The 15,068-nt window shown below is 41.2% G+C and overlaps 1 protein-coding gene across 3 annotated transcripts in view; it reads right to left on the reverse strand.

The window, feature by feature from the left end:
- PRDM1 (PR/SET domain 1) overlaps positions 1-15,068 on the reverse strand; it is a 111,098-nt gene that overhangs the window by 51,534 nt on the left and 44,496 nt on the right. The window contains exon 1 of one of the 3 annotated variants that reach the window (XM_038177115.2): positions 3,028-3,298. The exons of the other annotated variants lie outside the window; for them this stretch is intronic. The gene's annotated coding sequence lies outside the window, so the exon portion shown is untranslated. Of the gene's footprint in view, positions 1-3,027; positions 3,299-15,068 lie in introns of those variants that run through there. 3 annotated transcript variants of the gene reach the window in all.

Consider the following 15,068-nt stretch of genomic DNA (forward strand, 5'->3'; position numbering starts at 1 on the left):
TACATACTCTGTAACTAACTACAAAACACATGCTGATACAGGGAAAAATATTTTTTAAAGATTTCAGATTCATCAGATCCGTTTAACTAAACCTCACCTCTGAAAAACAACCAGCCAAAGGAGGTAAGTCCTATTTGTTACGTTGAGGAGAAATTGCATTTCCCTGCTGAAATTTTCTCTAATGAACTACAACAGAGGTAATTTATCACAGTTGTGAGTAAAATACATACTGTGCCTGTGGAAAGCTGTTAAGCGACCTCCCTGTCTCTGGCATAAGTATTTCTTTGGAAAAGGGCTTTAGGCAGAAATGTACATTTAGAACCAATTTTTTTTAATAACACTGAGGAAGTCTACCATTTTGTGCTTCTGCCTGAGAGCCAGAGCCTGGCTCCTCAAAGGATAATCCGAAGGACAGACAGGCAATTCAACTTATTTGGGCAGAAGGGTGGGGGTTAGCACATCCCTATCCCCCACTTTGCAAAACCACACAAATTGTACTGCTGAACTGAAGTCGTGGTGTTTCTGGCTGAGCATGCTGGCTCCTAACTCAAGCCTGATGATTCTCCCCCAGGCACCTACCACAAGGGTCCAGGTCTGCTTTGGGAAACAAGTACCTGTTGGCAGTGTCCTGCCACCCCATGTCTAAAACATAAATGGTCTTACTTGATTTAGCATGCAGATCCTTGCAGAGCTAAGTAAAGCTTATTTTTGGTTCCCATTGCCTCCAGTAGTCACTACAGTGATCTTGTAGACAGTATTGTGAATGCAAATTGTAATCTTTGTGTTGCCAGACCCAACAGAGGAAAAAAAATGCTGCTAACAAATTACATCCGTTACCTCCTGTTTGCATGTGTTGATTAACGTTGCAGAAAGTACTTCTGTTAAATCAGTACCATTAAAGTTGTGTACTCACTTAAAGGGCTTGCTGAATCCAGGTTTTTAATATCTGTGCCTCAGGAGCAGACAATTTAGAACTATGTCTCCCTGTCTCCCTCTTTTTTTTTTTTTTTTTTTTTTGGTTTTGTAGTACTAACTGAATTAACATCTCTGAAAAGCCTCAGGGCAGGCTTTCAGTTGACACCGATTAGCATAGCCTCCCTGAATGCCATAGACTGAAGCAATTCACACCATTAAGAATCCAGGGGGGCAGGCTGGGGAGAAAATGGAAATTACGAAAAGAATAGAGAACACAATACCAGCACCGATGTCCTCGCACATAGGCTTTTATTCTGGAGATAGTTTACAAGCAGTTCGTAACCTTTGGACTCCAGACAGTCTTTAGAACCAACACGAGGAGGTTAAAGATTCGGGCTGAACTTTCCATCCAACCACAGCACTGTAAATATTTGGAAGGTGCACTGGAACTCATAAAGTTCCCATAAAATGGATGTTAGTGAAACAAAACAAGAAAACCCTGAAACTTGGATTCATAAAGTGATTTCAGATTTTATTACTTTAATCCAAAGAAGTATTAGGGCAATACATATTTATAACTTTGCTATGCTTAAAAGAGGAATTTCCCAGCAGAATAGCAAATGCATTTTTGTTTAACAAACATCGAGTCCAAAACCAGTCTTTCATTCCAGATTACTAATTTCAGATTCACTTCAAAATTTTTGTTTTATAATCTTAACTTTTCTGTGTCCTAAACTGAGTTAACATAATAATTCATAGAAATGGTCCAAATGTTTTTTTTTGTTTGTTTGTTTTTGCCTACAACGAGTCATTGGAAAATTTACAAAACAAAATCACACGTGGTTCAGACTTGTCAATACTCCACTGATCTGTTTAAAATATATGTTTACTTCATTCTCCATTATAAAACAATTCAGTTATCATATTTTACCATACTCACACATGAGAAAGTCTGTCAAGAAAGAAATGATTTTAAGAAATAACTTCCGGCTACAAAACAAGGTTTTGTTCTTTGATAATCATTTTAACAGACTCAATAAGAAAAGATTTACAGCTACAGATTTTATTTTGTGAATGAAAGATTTTAAAAATAATCATTATATACTCTGGAGGCTTTCATGACACGTTAACTATGAAGTGACACTTTTAGCTGTTAGCTGAATTGACAGAGACTTTGTGCAAGCAAAGTCAAACGAAGCATACTGTTAAAAACCAACAGAAAAATAAAAGAGAGAGTTATTTTAGTATTATTCCATTGTTTTGTTTCCTCTCATACATTTAATACTCTAAGTCACACTGAATTTCATTGACATAAGTGTACTTACACCAGCACAAGGACAACCTAAATGAAGAAGGAATTGAGTGCCCAACAATATTTTAACAAATAGTTTTCATCTCATCAATAAAAATACCTTATATTAATCAAACTAAACTTTGGTTCTGAACAGAGGCTTTTACTGTATCAGTAGATGCTACACAGTTATTATTCAAAGCTAACAATCCCATTGTCTGGACAGCGAGGTCACTTAACTCATCAAGGGAAGAAAAGTTAGTCAGAAAAAATAATCAGAGAGAGACCATTTCTGAAGTACTTAATATGTCTCCTACTAGCCATGGTCAAAAAGCTGAAATACAATCTTATTCTGATCATAACTGAAAGACCGAAACGTACTGATTTTGCTCTGGATGTTCTTTTGGAGCTTCCCATATTCAGCTTTGGGCTTCTGCCTTTAGGAGTTTGCATATGATAAACCAGATACAGCTTTTCTTACTTCAGATGTATAGATGGAAATGGTGCTTGTCATTTAAAAACTGAGAGAATTACAGCTGATCTAGGAGCAGAAACTCTAACAGTTGAAGAACTGTTCAGACTAGAGATATTAATGCACCCCACTTTTAAACCACAGTGATTAATCAAGCTGACAATGTGATGCTATCACTGCAAAAACTGCACTTGGGTGAGAGGTCTCTCCTATACATAAAACGTACATTTTTGCCTCGTTGTAAGTTCAGAAAACAAAACTATTATCCCACATGCCTTATGACAAGCAATTTCCACAAAGTTTTCACAGCCCCCAGCATATAAGCAAGATCCCCAGAGTTTTGACTCACCTGATCTATTAGGTTTTTGCCTTGTACAGAAAGCCCAAAGTTTCAGCACTATCTTGCCCCTTCATTCACCATACAGAGTATCTCCACACAGTAACATCCTATGTAAAGCATGATCTTGCCCATCTCTCTCCTCTGTCTCAAGGCGTGAAAGCAAAGTTACGCCAGCTATCTTGAGAAGCTTTATACTGCGCCAAGCACCTGTTCAGACAACAGTCAGTTAAAAAAGCAAGCCAACAGCTGAGTTGAGGTCAGCCACCCTATGAACTTCAGGACATATTCAGAGATCCCAGTACCCTCATCCCTCCCATCTTTACTTGAAAATAGCAGCTCTAGTAACGTGATGCCTTCCTTCCCTTCCCTGTTTGAGCAGACAGTGAAAGCCCTCCTGCTGTCCTCTACTCTTTAAGAAGAAAGCGTTAGCCTCCCAACCTGCACTATGCTTCTGTCTGCAGAAATAAGACAGCTCATCCCACACTCACAGTGTTTGTTTAAGGAGCACAGGTTCAACAGAGACAGTTAACCATTAGCTAGCACCCATGCCGATCGTGTTACACTCGCTATGCATACTTGTTCACATATTCCTAAATGAAGTCTAGCTCAGGATGGGCACTTGGGTTAGTCGGTCTTCTCCAAGCATTGCTGAACAATAATGCTGACTGTCACAACCCAGAACACCATGATGCACATTGAGCCAGGCTTGGGCATAAGCTCCACGTCTGCAGAAATGATGACTGTCAAGTGCTTTGCTTATACACCTCCAGTGTTTATTGCTGGTACCAAAAAATGCTCAGAAGGAATTCATAGGCACCAAAAAATCATACAAGAGTTTTGCATATGTAAAAACCATCCCTACAGGCAGTTCATAGAAAAGAACTATCATTCCCATATATTCAGCTACAATCAGCTCAACTATACCTGCTGAAAAATACAGCAGATACCTTCCTAAAAAATAATGGAAAGTTAGCACACTTGTTCCAATCTTTTTTTTTTTTTTCAGTCTCACTAATTACTCATGCTAGTCAAAAAACTACTTAGTACTGACATTATTTTATATTAACTTCAGTCTTGACAAAAACTTTAGCTGTAGTGATACCCCATCATATCAGATGCATTTTTTTTTTTTTTTTGTCAAGCACAAAGCACAAGATTGGCTATCATGGGCTTTTATTACAAAAGTAATCTAGAAACCCAAAGCAAGAGCACTGGGCCAGACATCACATAAACACATGGAAAGAAACTTCAGCTCCAAGAGTCTGCAATCAGATAGAGAAAAAAGATGCAAAGGGACAAAGGGAGGTGGCATTACCTTCACTTCACAAGACAAAGATTAAGCCCCTTCTCCTTCCACTTTAGACTTAGGACAGCAGTTATTAATGTTATAGAGCTTTTTATGCATGCCAGGGCTCACCAGGATGGTCAAACTTCATTAGGTTAGTCTAAAACAAATCTGGGAACTGAATGTGCCCCTCTCCTATGACCTATCCACTATTTGAACACCATCAGCTTTACCCCATTTGCTTTACCCCATTTGTACACCTATACACCCTTCCTCTTGTGACAGTTGGTGCTACCCTGTTCCCGGTTTATATTAATGCAAGATCCCAATCTAGTGCCTAGCTTTCCAATCTTTGCAGCACAAATAAGATTAATTTTTAATTTTAAGGCCCTGATTCAGCGAAACATTGAACTACATGCTTAATTCTATCCCTATTCAGTAAAGTACTTAAGTATTTGCTTAATTCTCATTTACTCTGCTGAGACTTGAACATGTGCTTAAAGATAAGCCTCTTCTTAAGTACTTTGCTGAACTAGGGCCTAAACTGTGACCTAAGAGCCAGGAGGGAAAAATAGATCAATAATGTGTTATTTCCTCCCAGATATTAGGCTAACAGCTGAAAGAAAAAGAAGAAGAAAAAATCATAATCACTTTGATTCAAATAGAACAGTTAGTACAGTTGTTTTACAGGAAGAGACAAATTTTATAAAATCCTGCTAAGAATTATCTCTTCAAAAAGTCCTTCTCCTTGCCCACTTATGGACATAGACTATCCAAGTTACATTATAGCAACGTGCTGAGCCAACCAATCACTCTCAGTTACATGACCAGAATCTTAAAGTTTTCAAATTAGGCACCTGATGATTAAGTATAAAATGAAATTTAGAATAGGATCCAATTTAATGAGTACACTGGAACAGAATTCAGTTTCATATTATCTTAAGACAAAACTAATGGGGAACCTGGGGACATGCCAGGGAAGGGGCACCATGGTAAAAAGCAAGAAGAAAGGTACGATAGGTACTCCACTAGGAAGAACCTGCTGGAAATTAGTCATCATCAACAGAGAACATGCAAACACAGTATTATACATTTTCCTTGAAAAAAAGTCTCATCACTGGGGCGACACAGAGATAATTACAAAACCAGGATCAAAAAAGCCCACAGAGGCAAGGGAAAATGTGTCTACACACTAGTGTAGGCTTAGCAGAGTAGGCAAAACATTATTTCAGAAAAGACAAATACATTTGCATTTGCCTGCCCTACCCTTACGACCCTGAATCATTCAATAAACCATGCTTCACCAATGATAAGATCCTAAACTGACCAAAGATACTCTTTTTACTGCAGGTTCACTGTTCAAACTAAAGCTACCTTGCCTGTTTCAAGGATATCAGTATCAGTTCAGCTGACAAGGCCATAAAAAATTGGGAAGCTACAAGTCAGGAAAAATATCTGCAAATAAAAGATACATTCCAGTTTGGCCAACAATGCATCTCTGTAACTTCACTTGCAAAAATGTTTGGTTGAGCCCAGGTACTAAAATGGGCCACATGCTGCTGAACACTAGAAAGACACTTTTGGTATGCATGTCCCTACATGACTGGGACAGGATGCCCCAGGTGCCTTCCACCCTTTGGAGGAACTGGTCCTTTATCATTGTGCCAGGAGAAGGAACCTTCTCATAAAAGCAAAGACCAAGCCCTTATGGGTTACCAGAAGGTCTTTTATTGGCAACTCTTTCATGTCAGCTGCCGTGGCACTTTCTTCAGGAACTGCTGTGATTGTGTAGCTGGCGACACTTTTCATCTACCGTTTGATTTCTAACAAACAGGAATGCTATTTAATCTCTGCAATTCCTAACTTGCAAGGACTTACACATATGCTTAACTTAATGCACTGTGAATGGTTGTACGAAAGCCTGAATTACAGTATGTAAAGCTAAAACACATGCCTAAGCGCCTGCAGGATTGTGGCCTAAAAACCTGAGCATTATCCTTTTGATGGATCCATCCCACTCTAACGATGGATAAAAGTGTTTATAAAGAAGGCTTTGAAGATGAGAAATAGTCCGTAAGTACATGTGTGGGGTAGGGGAAGTGGAAAGGGAAAAGGGATAGAGACACAGATTGCATTGGCTGTCCTGATGTTTGCCATAGAAACCACACATCATTATTAGCAGCTGTAGGATTAAGCCTACATGGTTGAGGAGGTTCCTCATATTTTGGATGAGCACAGCCAGATATTAGAGGGTGCAATTTCTCAGTTTCCACCTCAGTTTAATCTTTGAGAGGAAGATGTCTCATGTGATCGCGCTGTTCTTTAGAAAGTTCAGATATGATAATATATATTCACACCCAACCTTTTCTGAAATGCCAAGAAACACAGTGGGCTCTGCAACAGAGTGAAAGCAATCTCACCTGCCTGCCTATGGCAGCTCCCATCCTGTCTCCCAGACACATGGCACGAATAGCTGGATGCTAAGGGACAGAAGAATAATTGCCAGCCCAGTAAAACCTGAGATATCCTCAAAGCGAAACGTTCTAAAAACGCACCCAAAAATGCATTAACAGTTTGTTCAATTGCTAGCTGTCTTGACATTTTCATTTTGAACAAAACCAGGAAGTGTTTGAAACATTTTGCCTTATTGCCATCAGGCAGGCTTCTGCCTGGGATTGCCACAGTGAAAGAAATATTGACCATTCATCTTGCTTACTTCCACCTAGCTCAGATCTCTGTAAAACCCTTCCAGTCTACGAGATGGCAAAAGATATACACATTCTCACATACGTGGACTGACCCTACTTGTCCTTTACCCTCTTGGCTGTATTAAATGTTCCACTGCAATTGCAGGTGACAGAAATCACCTTTCCCTCCCATGATGCCCCAAGTGGAGTTTGACCCCCAGAGCCTTGAGATCTCCACGCAGCCCTCTTGCTCTCCGAGGCCACTTGCGCTGCTTTTTCAGCCTGAAAAGCAGCTCTCCAAGCAGCCAATATCAGCAGCTACATCAGGAGCACGTGTGACATGGCCTTGGTCTCTGTCCTGTCAGGTGGCGGTGGCCATGGGCAACGATTAAGACGATGGGCAAGAGATGAAAACTGTTTTGAAAGGGTAGGAAAGGCCACACAGTACACTCAGAGTGAGGTACCTGCCATCCCCTCCTGACCTAGCAGGGCTGTGAGGGTGTAAAGCATTTTCGGATGAAGAGGAAGGGGATGGCTGGTCTGGGGAGCCACCACGTTGACTCCAGCGACCAGGAAAGGCCACTCTAGCCACTGCAGCGACTGCATGCCTCTGATGGCAGAAAGCAAGCCCACCTCAGTACCCGTCCAACACAAGGACTGGCCTCCCTCCTCCCAGGCTGAATGTCAGGCTAATCAGTTTGATCTGACAGATTTTAATTAAATTAATTAAGGCCTTTCTGAATGGGCTTGATTAGCGTTCCACAGAGGAATCCCTGGTGACAAGAAGCCCTGTCAGGAAAGGCACTAATGTTTTTCTCCTCTCTCAATGAGAAGCTTCTTGTGTTGTTACTAGATGTTTTTTTTTACATCATTAATAAGAGCACTTTATAAACACATATGATGTTTTTGAAGCTTGACATCCAATTATATCAAATTAACAATAGCCTTGTACAAACAAACACACACGAGATTTTCCAGGTCCTCCTTCAAGCAAGTTCATTACTTGGCAGTTATTGCCAACTCCAGCATTACAGATACATCCACTTATTGATTTACACAGAAATATGCCAAATCAAGATGCAAAATAATCCTGCTCACTGCCATCAGCTTTCTCAGGGTGACTTCTTGTAAAGATGTTGGAGGTGAACCACTTGTAGAAAATTGTGATTGCTACAACTGTGAAAGGCCAGGCTGCCTGCTCCCCCATGCACTTGGGCCAGGACAACAACCACTTTTGTTCCACAGGGTCTGCCTGCGATTGTGTTGGCCACTGCAGTTTGCTCCGACCCTATTCAGTACCTCATGGTGTGAGGATTTCACACATGATTCAAAAGCAGTGCATCCTTCCTACCTGCGGCCACAGCTACTCTACAGAGACCCAGTCATTCTGAAAGGCTTCGATATGGGCAAAAAACCCACTGTTTGCACAGAAGCAACAGCATGACCGAGTTAAAACGCATCGTCTTGCTTCCCATACTGCACTTGTGATCTGCAAAAGTGCTGAAGCTGGAAATCCCCTGGTGCTGGTAAATGACAAGCAGTGGCCACAGTCACACACTGTCCATGAGGGACGCACCGTGCTGTCGCTGCAGCTGCTGCGGTGGGCTCCTCGGCACGGCTGGGCGGCAGAGATGGAGAGCAGCCCCAGACAGCAGGGCTTCCTCCTCTGGTGGTGCAGATGAAGGAGGACAGGCTGCCCAGGGGTCACACCGATCCCTGCTCTGGTTCAGCAGGCAGTTGGCTACCCTGGTGATGTGTAGCCTTCTGCTGAGACTGTCCCTTCAATGGGTCAGTGCTGTATGACTCTGGTCATCTCCAGGGTCCTCAAGGAAGAGAAAAGGTCCCACAGCCTGACACCAGGACACACAAAGTACCAGGCATGGCAGCTAATGACCACTGCTGCATCAGAGCTGGTCAAATGGATTTGCAATTCAGAAGCCTATTAAAAAGTCATGCGAAATCCTAAATTTACAAATATGACTGTACTGTATTGTATTTACAGTAAGGGTGTCATTGGCTAGATGACAGCCATAAAAATGCAGGTAATTCTTATGGCTGGATTAAATTAAATTTACTTTGAAAATTAAACTCACCTCTAAATCTTTTTTTTTTTTTTTCTTCACGTACCAGGAAGGAAGTGGACTTCTCTACCCACTTTCCCTATCTTCTGCTTCTCCCCAGTTTGTAGGTTTAATTTAACAGTAAATGAAGCATCCTAAAAGCTTCCTTCTCAGAGGAAGTATATCTTGTTGTGACTGAAAGGATGCTAAGAGCTCTGGTGCTGGAAATCCTCCACTTCATCTACCAACTGAAGCTAGTAGACTTCATCTACCAACATTTCCTTTCCCTCTGATGCCAGAGTGGACACTCAAGACACTTGACCTTGAACTGCTAAGTCATGGTGAGCCCGACAATATTTTTTTTTCTTACAAAGACTGAACAAGGGAAGGGGACTCTGAGGTGGGAAGACAACTGTATTTGGAATGGAAGCTTAAATGAAGGAGGAAAAGAAAAGCAAAAGGAGTGGAGCATGTGGTGAAAGAGAGAAGATTAAGACACAAGGGTATCTGAGGGAGAGCGAATGAGATAAAACAAGAGGTGAGGCTGCTATTCTCCAAAGAAACAAGAGATCCTGTAAAAGAGAAGATAGTGGTAATGAGCACTTAAGTTATTAAAGACCAAATAAGACAGAGGAAGGATGAGAAAAAGACCACTATTCCATTTCCCTTTCTTTGTGTTTTCTTCTTCCTAGTACATTTTCAACATATCTGTTATGCTATATATGTCACAAGAAAATCCTGTGTTTTGCTAGGTCAATACCCACTTACTGTAGTGTTTCAATAAGCAAAAGTTATTTCAACTTATCTGCTTGCCAGTGTGAATCCAGCAGACCCAATTGTGTTTTCTGGTGTGATTTTGATTAGAATCTCACAGTTTTCTGAAGTTGAGATTCATTATTCTGAGCTTTACTGGGGCACTACAGATCTTGAGCCAATAGCTAACCTTTCATTGTACTGAGATCAGATTTACATTTCAATGTACAAACTCCACTCTCAAAAACATACCTGGTTGTGGCATCTATTGGAGTTTTATTCTCACATCTACACTCAGAGAAGAAATATAAATTGGCTAAAGTGTAATTCTGTCTAGTAATAGCAACAGAAACATCTGTTCTGAGACTTCCAAAATGGGATATTTTATAAGTACTTCAAGGAAAAAAGGCAGATAAGTGAAGAGGGAAACGATTTGCAGGAAACAAGAAAGGCACTGTTTAATAAATTAGACAAAAATAGGTTGCAATAAAAAAAGATGCATCCAGGAAGAAAGAAGAATTCAATGCGACTGACCTTCAAGTTCCCTCTACTCTTTCATTAACTGTCCACTGAGGTGATCCCTGGCCAAATACGGGCAATTCAGAGCCTGTCATAGAATTACAAGATGAATTAGGGACTGCTGCCACAAATTTACAGCTACCAAGGCCTTTGCTGATTAAATTTTCCCAGACTTGAAAGTAATTTCACTGGAAACACTCTTAATGGGGCCTTACATCAGCATCACGACAAATGAGGAAGGGGAATAACACTTTTCCCTTCCAATTATCACATGCTTTTTTCTCTGGTGTGATTGGTAAGCAAATAGACACAATTTAAGGCAGCGTGACTTAGAAGTGCTAACACAGATTGCATACTAAAAAATCTCCCAGAAAAACCTCAGACAATTATCAATTCCTCTAAGGAAAAGTGTCTCCTGTATTTTCTTTCAGCCTCTGACTGGCAGAGCTTACTAAACAACGTCAATTATCACACTGAACAATTACTGACTCACAGTGAAATCAATTGCAAAGCTAATGTAGTTGAAACTGTATACAGATACGCACACTACAGGTGAGTAACTCCACATGCATGAGTAGTGTCACTGCGCTCAGTGGCATAACTCATGTGCATAACTATTTGCAAAACCAGGGCCTCAGACTGTAAACTCACTGAAGTAGAAACCAGATCTTATCTGCCTGTAAAGCACCTGGCAGAGCACCTATCTTTGCCACTATATAAATTAATTATCATTAGCATCTGAATTTTGTCAGCTCCACCATTCTCCCCTAACCTCAAACACTGAATTTCTTCCCAGAGAGATGTTTTGTGCAGTGGGTGATAATAACAGATACATGGATATTTAACTATTCTGGGCTTCGACCAAATATTTCAGTACAAGATGAACACGTGTAAGGCATTTGAAAAGCTTCTGAAGTCTGAGATCTGGGTGGAGTAAGAGAAAACTTTAAAGGTAAAAAAAATGCCGAATTCAAACCCTCAAACACTTTGACCTTTAAACGGAACCTTCCTCCCCTTCTTAGGTTTAAGATAAGTTCAGCAAACAAAATTTCACCCTGGGCCTGACACATAATCTGCTAAACTGCTGAAGAAATAAACACGCACTTTTTCCTCAAAAAAATCTCAACATATTTTTAGGGGAAAGAGACCCCACTGCTCATGACAAATGCTGATGGTATACATGCACAAACTTACATACGAGGTAAAGCACTCTTAGATTTTTTACAGGAAATTCAAACTGAGAAAGAAACAGTTGTGAAATAGCAGCTCGAAGATAAGGAACTCTGAACAAGATGACTTTTGGTCATCTGAAGAAAAGAATAGTTGTCTTCCCTAATCATCTCAGCCTGATTGCCTCAGTTTGCTAATCTCACATTTCAATGGGTTTTTATTGCTGAACCTAAAGAAACTGCAGGCCTAAATGAGAGGGACGGAGGGGACTGGAAGTGCTGGTCAGTTTATTCAACACTTTTGGCACACCTCAGTTAACATTTTTAGAAAGTTCTGCATTTAGTTTTCTTTTTAAATTCAGCATACTGGCAGATTTTATTTTCAATGGCAAATCAAACCAAACCAAACCAACCAAAAAAAAAAAAAAAAAAACAAAAAACAAAAAACTGAGCAAGTGAGTAGGATGAAAAAAAGGAAATCTATTGGTATATAGTGTTGTTTTTTTTTTCTTATGATAGGAAAAAAAAAAAAGAAATAAAAGAACAAATTTGAAGAGAGTATTTCCAAAGCAAATCATATTTATCAAGGCAGCAGCTCACTTCGATGCATGTATTGGTGTCCAGTGCCACTCTTTTCCTGCTTTCTCTTCTGCTATCTAGTCTTTGCAAGTGAACTATTTAGACAGCTCCTTCAAAGGGCACAAAACACTCCAGTGACCAGTGAAAGCGAGTATGTGGTCAACAGTCCCTAACTAAACCGAAATGGAGAAAAATATGCAAAACCAATAAAAAAATAACAAAAAGGAGCAGACTCTTCATTAATTTGTATAGGTAAAACAGAAGTACTAACTTAGTAACCACATGCCGGCAAAGAAATTAATTCTACCTGTAGTCACAAAGACTCAGATTATACTACATATTACATAAAAAGACTGTCTCATTAAAATGCAAAAAAAGTGCATTATTTTTTATTCTTGCCTGTGGCCCTTTTGTATTTGTATGCGCATAAGAACTCTTTATTTGCTACCTTATGACAACACTGCTTAAAAGCATATATTTTTTTTAATGTTCCATAAAAGCTCCACAAATCGGTTTCTGGCAAAACTCTTAGCTGTGAATAATAATAAGAAATAAACAAATAAATAAAAACCCATAATAAATAGCATATGAAAATTTATTTATGTTGACCATTTCTGTAGGCAGCATGATGCCAAGCTCTCCAGGACAGAGAAGTGCTATGAATTCTTATGCTTTAAGTCAAAGAGAGCAGCATGTTTTTCAAGTCTATGTTAAAAAAGAAGGGAATGGCAGATTACATCTATCACATAAAGGGTTACAGAAGCGACAAGGAATGATTAAAACACCACCACAATGAAATCTATTCTACTTTCAATCTTCACCTCTTTCACAGCCTGTGACACGTAATGGAAAACCTAATACACTGACAGCATCCCACCCCAGAGAGAAGTGTCTCCCTTCATGCAACATATACCACTTTGCATTTAATAAATATGTATTCTTTTTTAAAAAAGTAATTTAACTCACAAATGTGGTTAAAATTACAAGTGATAATTATAGAAACACTTTCTTAAATTCTCTATCACCTTGGGAGCTGTGCCCACCTCAAGAAGCAACTCTTGGTAGCAGCTACTTACTCACAGCTCTTTCTTCAAATTGAAAAAAAAAAACAAAACACTAAAAGCCTCACCTTCAGGATAGGTCAGAATATAAAATGCAGTCTAGCAGCCAGTGTCGCTGGCAGGTGTGAACAAGGGCCGACCGCTTTCACACTGAGACCCAGACAAGCAACCCCAGGTCTTTATGAAGTGGGAAAGTAGAGCAGAAGCTAAGAGTACATCTTTTAAGCAGGATATTTAGGAGCCTCCGCAATCCCTTTACCAGACACACACATGCAACCTGACTTTTTTTTTCCCCCACTCTAAAAATACTAACCCGTCCAGTGAACTACTTGGAAGGGCCTTAGGAAGGGGTGGAGTAAGAGAAATCAGTGCAGCAAGTCACCTTTCAGCCACCTATGACATCAGCCTGCTGCCCTGATTCCTTCATTAATACCTTTGAGCTGAAAACAATGGGCCTGCCATTAAGCACCACAGAGTTCAAGATAAGAAAGCCCTAAGCAGATAATAATCGGTGCATTTAGCTGGATTTCAAACATTCAGCTGCTTAATCATTTCTTCCTCGCTGCATGCTACCCAAACACACAGGGAATGCTTTGGATGCCTTGGGCTAAGGAAGAAGGAGCCGGGGTGTGGGGAAGAGGAGGGCGAGCGCAAGCCACAGGATGGGGATAGGGGGGGAGAGGGGGGATTTCATTGGCAATCCTCTCCCTGGGAAATGAAAACATTTCTTAATTGCCATTAGGGAAATAGGTTAAATACAGGCTTGGTAAGCTGCTAAGGGCTGGCTAACAGATTAGAGCGGATGGCTGTTGAAGTATACTCATTTCCATTATATGGCAGAGCAGGGAATTTTTATTTTCTTAATAGTCTTCCAAGACTGTTCCTGTCAGGCGCTGGGTGTGAGACTGCTAGTTAGCTTTTAACTAGTCACCCTCCAGCTGACGAAACGAGGCTGAATTCACCGGCCCTAAAGTTACTGCTTTGCTGCTTATGCAAGGGAACAGAAACTGCGGGGCACGCTGACGAGGGTGTGTGTAGAGGAAGGGACTGCGATACCTGCCTGCTTTGCTAACACAAAATAACAATGAGTAATCGCAGAATCAGAGAAACTGAAGGCATGATGCAGTATGCCTGCCACAGCAGGAAAGGAGGGGGGAAAAAGCATCTGGGGATCCCCAAACACGGAGCAGACGCAGGGGCTGAGCCTGGGCTTAGCAGCAGCGCTGCCAGCTCTCAGCAACTCCTCACCCGCGGGACCTCGGGGCCGAGTGGGTGGGAATATGGGCAATTTATGAAACTCAAATGGCACCGCTTGCCTGCTCACATCTTCAAAGCCTGCTAAGATCTTCTCCTTCCCTGCGTTCACCCAAGGCACCTCCATCTGGGGGTGCCTCTCCCTCCTCACCGATGGGTTCGTTGACAGCCCCACATCTTGTAATCCTCCGTCATGCAAAACTCCCCGGGGCAGGAGTGGGAGGGAGTTTTATCTGAGTAAGGGCTGAGTTTGCTAAGGCGGGCTTTGTTCTGGGGCTCCCTGAAGCCAGCACACTGAGCCATGCAAACGGTGGTGGATTGGCAGGTGAGGCTGATGGGGGGGGCATCTGCAGAACAAGTTTCTGGCAGCAACGCCAGGTCGAGCAGTTACTGCCAGCCCCCTCTTTCTACCTGCGGACACCTCTACCTTCCTCCACCCCATTTTCCCCAGCAGTAAAGACATGCATTTGTACAGCTGCGTGTGAAGTGGATCAGAGAACTGCTCTGGCTGTAAACCACCCTGGCTGGGAAACTTCCTACAAGCTTTATTTTAGGCTCGTTGACAACCCTGAGGCAGGAAAGGCTATCGCCATCATTTAAAAAGCACAGCACAGAGATGCACAGGCTACAGCGATGCTGGTGAGTTACATGTGGCTGCAATGACTTTGTGGCACTGCAGACAA

Source organism: Anas platyrhynchos, chromosome 3, assembly GCF_047663525.1.
Source record: "Anas platyrhynchos isolate ZD024472 breed Pekin duck chromosome 3, IASCAAS_PekinDuck_T2T, whole genome shotgun sequence".
NCBI classification, from domain to species: domain Eukaryota; kingdom Metazoa; phylum Chordata; class Aves; order Anseriformes; family Anatidae; genus Anas; species Anas platyrhynchos.